Below are 4,569 nucleotides of genomic sequence, written 5' to 3'. Positions count from 1 at the left end.
GGGATGACATGCTTGACAAGCCACGCTGCTTCGCAAGGGACGGCTTGCACCTGTCACCCCTGGGATTCCGGATATTGGCTAAGGCTCTTGCCACCCCCATCGTGCCTTTTTTAGGCAAGGCTCAAATTCTAAACCTACCACCCTAGAAAACAAAAATGGAAAGAAACTGAGGGTAATGCTGCTCAATGCCAGAAGTCTAAATCTCAAAATGCACGCACTCGAGGCCCTTCTCAGTATGGAGAACATCGATGTCTGTGCTGTAACTGAAACCTGGTTCAAGGCTCCTGAGAGCACCCCGGCACTATTAGGTTTTACCTTATATTATGTGTTCCGGCCCCAAAACCCAGACCACACCACAAAAGGAGGGGGTGTATCCATATTCATAAAGGATACCCACACCTCCAGGTTGGTGGCAACGCACAAAGCTTCGGAAACCATCCAGGTGCAACTAACCATAGGCAAAACTGCTCTACAAATTGTAGCATGCTACAGGCCACCCTCTCAAACTCAGGAACCCCACACAGCCTTCCTGAAGACACTGGAGGGTATAAATGTATCTCCAAACACCATCATATTGGGTGACTTCAACTACCCGAATATAGACTGGGAACATTACTCAAGCCCTAACTTTCTAGCCCAACGGTTCCTGGAGTTCATAAATTCAAATGCCATGGAACAGCTAGTCACTGTTCCCACGAGAGGAGAAAATATACTAGATCTCATTATCACAAACATGGGGACAAAATGCTCCACACTGGAAGTATATCCCTCATTGGTAAGATCTGATCATAAACTAATCTCACTGGAAATCCACATCCCGCCCTCACCCCAAACAAAAAAGACCACAGTGAAGAACTTCTCTAAAGCAAACTTCACACTACTCAAGACTGGTGTGGTATCCTTCAAGGCCCCTGAGACAGTGGAAACCACAACCCAAGCTGCGGAAGCCCTTACAAATGCCTTCTATGAACACCTCCAGGACTGCATGGATCAGGCAATCCCAAATAAAACCAAGACTCTTTCCACAAAGGGCAAACGTCCAGTCTGGTCGACCCCAGCCATTAACAAACTTTACAATAAGAGGAGAAAGCTATTACATGATAGAACAAAATCCATAAAAGGGAAGTCACCCCTGATCATTATTAGTAAAAAAAATACGAGCACTCATAAAATCAACTAAGGCCAATTTTGAGAGAAAATTGCCATGGATTCAAAGGACAATCATAAGGCCTTTTTCAGCTATGTTAGGAACCTGGGTGGAAACTCCCAGATATGCTCAGAGTTAGTCCAAAATGATACAAAAATCACTGAACCCACAGACATTGCCAACATACTGGCAGACAGGTTCAGTGCAAACTTCACCCCCCCCCGCCTAAAGGAGAGATAACTATCCCAGCGGAGTGTAGCCTCCCAGACATCTCAAATGTGCAGGTGAAAGCTGCTCTCTCTAAAGCTAAAAACACAGCATCAATGGGACCGGATGGTGTCCCCGGCTGTGTGCTACATGAGCTAAATGAGGAATTAAACCCGCACATAAGGCAGCTGTTTAATCTCAGCCTTACCACAGGATACGTGCCCAAGGAGTGGCGACGGCAACTGTGGTCCCACTCCACAAAGGCGGTGCCTCTACGGACCCTGGTAATTACCGCCCCATAAGCTTAACAAGTCTAGTCTGCAAAGCTATGGAGAGGATCATAATGGAGCTCATAAACAAAGATATAGGGGACTTGCAGACATTGGACCCGACCCAGTTTGGCTTCGTCAAGGGAAGATCATGCCTTTTGAACTTGGTCGACTTCTTCGAAACAGTCACCAAGGCCATTGATGAGGGAAAGGCAGTCCATACAGCCTACCTTGACCTTGCAAAGGCTTTCGACACAATACCCCACTCGGGTATTGTAGAAAAATTACCAGCTTAAATGTAAACCCATATGTCACAAGATGGGTTGCAAACTGGCTTAAGGACAGAACCCACAGGGTTAGAGTTGCTGGCGATATGTCAGACTCCAAGCCGGTCACAAGTGGTGCCCCACAGGGCTCGGTCCTTGGCCCCCTATTGTTCGGCATCTACTTCTCAGAAGTACAGGCCAACATGGGAGGACTTTGGCTGACAAAGTTTGCAGACGACTGCAAATTGGGCGCCATAGTGGAAAGTGCATCGGACATGGATATCCTTCAGAAGGGACTCACGGAAACAGATAGCTGGTGCCAGAGCCATGGCCTGAAGTTAAACGCCAAAAAATGTATAGTCATACCCTTTGGGAAAAACAAGGTAACCCCAAGCTACCATATAGGTGGCAATCCATTAAGCACAGAAGAGGTTATCAGGGACCTGGGGACCCAGGTTGACAGTGGCCTTTCTTTGACACTCACGTTGCTAAAGTGGTTAGAAAGACCTTCTACATTGCCCACCTGATCATGAAGGGATTCACATCCAGATCTAGTGAGGTCATTGTTCCCCTGTACTCTTCACTTATCAGACCAATGATCGAGTACAATGCCCCATTCGGGATGTATCTCGCCTGACATCTGCAGCAATTGGAGAGACCCCAAAAGTTTCTCACCAAAAGGATAAAGGACTCCAAAATCTGTCATATGCTGCCAGATTGAAGAAACTTCAGCTCTATTCAGTCGCATACCGCCTGCTCAGAGGTGACATGTGCCTGACATACAAGGCGATGTCCAACCCAGAATTAATGGACATGCTCCACCTCAAAAATCCAAATCCACCAAAACCACTAGAGCAAGTGACTTAAACCTTAGCACGGATATAAATAGGATGTGCTGGAGGGATAGATTTATCACTCAGAGACTCCTATGCTGTGGAATAGAGTCCCAGTCCATGTGAGGCAGAGCACCTCGCTGGCTCTGTTCAAGAGAAATCTTGACCTGTGGATGGGAGATCGTAGGTTTACCCCGGGAATCATCTCTGTGTCACTGCTGGACAGAGGCACAACAAACTAATGGGTACAGTATTTTTTCATATAAGAGGTGGCGTAAGCCACAAAAATTCGGGCTAGGCTTATAAATGCCTTGGGGCAGATAGCCTAGTATAAACCTATGAACCTATGAACCTATGAAACCCCATAGAGAGACTTTTCCAGTGAAAGGTTTTCTATTGTTCCAAAGATAGATGCTTGAGTGGCAGAAAGAAGCCTAGAAGTTGAATAAAAGAATCAGGAGTATCTTGAACTCAAATCAGAGATTGATGATGGAAGATTGAAATGATCAGAAGTAAGATCGGCGTCAAAGTGGATTTAGTGAACAAATGGGAGAACTGTAAAACATTAATCCCATTGGATGTAGTTTAAACATGTGAACTGTATTTCTGCAAGAAGACGTGGATAAAAATAGCTGAACATCTGTTGGCTGTGTTAAATTGATAGAACTCTAAAGCAAAAACTCCATTTTCTTCTCATTAATGTTTAGAAGGATCTTAAAGGGACTGGAGGAGTGACTATGAGTGAAAATGTATTTGTACAAAAATCATAATGTAAAGTATATATTATGTTGTAAAACAGTTCTCTACATTATGCAGTCAAAGGTATTATATGAGGTGAGGGGAGTTTCATCAGTAACTGCTGTATATACTAGTTGTATTAAAGGAAAGAAGTGCTTTTTCTTAATTGCAATGTATCCAGTCTCTACATGAAATGTTAGAAAGAAGTAAACTAAAGATAGTATTTTGATCTTTGGCTGCTAGGGGAATGTAAATATCTATTAATAATATTGTATCTAGGGTTAAATATAATTTCCCTGTTTTTGTAGATGTGGGTGTCTATATTAATGCCTTTAGTTTAATATACTGTTAATAAATTTTTAAGTATTAAGTTTGACAAACAAGATAAAATGATGAAAAGCATAAAAATGCATTATTTCTTGCATTTACAAAGTTAATAACTATTTTTCCTTTAGCAATTCATTTTAGCTGGAGACAAGGATCCTGCAAGTGTCTGCAGTTAATCATGAGAGGTCTGAACGGTGCTTTCTAACTGAAATTAACAAAAGTACTTTCTTTCATATGTAATGTCATTAGCTTTTCCACTAACACCTAAATTTATTTAGAGACAGGGAGCCTGTAGGTGCAGGCAAGTATTCATGAGAGGAAATGACATTTAGCTTTAAGTGAGCTATACAAGCTACAGTGTAATTAACTTTTAAAATGATGTTGGCAAGCACTTCATGGAAAATAATGAAGTTAGAAATTGTGTAAAGTGAACTGTTAAATAAGCAGATGCCACACCCAGTCTTAGTAGTTCAATGCATTAAATGTAACATTATAGAATTTAGTTTATTTATTTAAAAGTAGCAAATACCATTTTTGTTAAGGCTAAATGTTGTTTACTGAATGCATGAAACAATTTTTCACATATAGGAGGGAAACGAAGATAAGAGCAGAGAGAAATGTCTGTAAGTATGAACATAGGCTCTAGAATGTGATATAACATGTTAACCAGACCTTTGGATGGAAAATGCCTTTGGGTGCAGCCATTGATATAAAGCAACTGCTCTTATTTGGATGAGTAAACTTTTTGGTAAGTGCATATAGTTTTCTATGTTTACTGTGAG

Source organism: Protopterus annectens, chromosome 4.part0 (genome assembly GCF_019279795.1).
Source record: "Protopterus annectens isolate FY-2018-M chromosome 4.part0, PAN1.0, whole genome shotgun sequence".
Taxonomy (NCBI): domain Eukaryota; kingdom Metazoa; phylum Chordata; order Ceratodontiformes; family Protopteridae; genus Protopterus; species Protopterus annectens.
The sequence above is the reverse complement of the archived record's forward strand: the minus strand, read 5'-3'. Positions refer to the sequence as shown.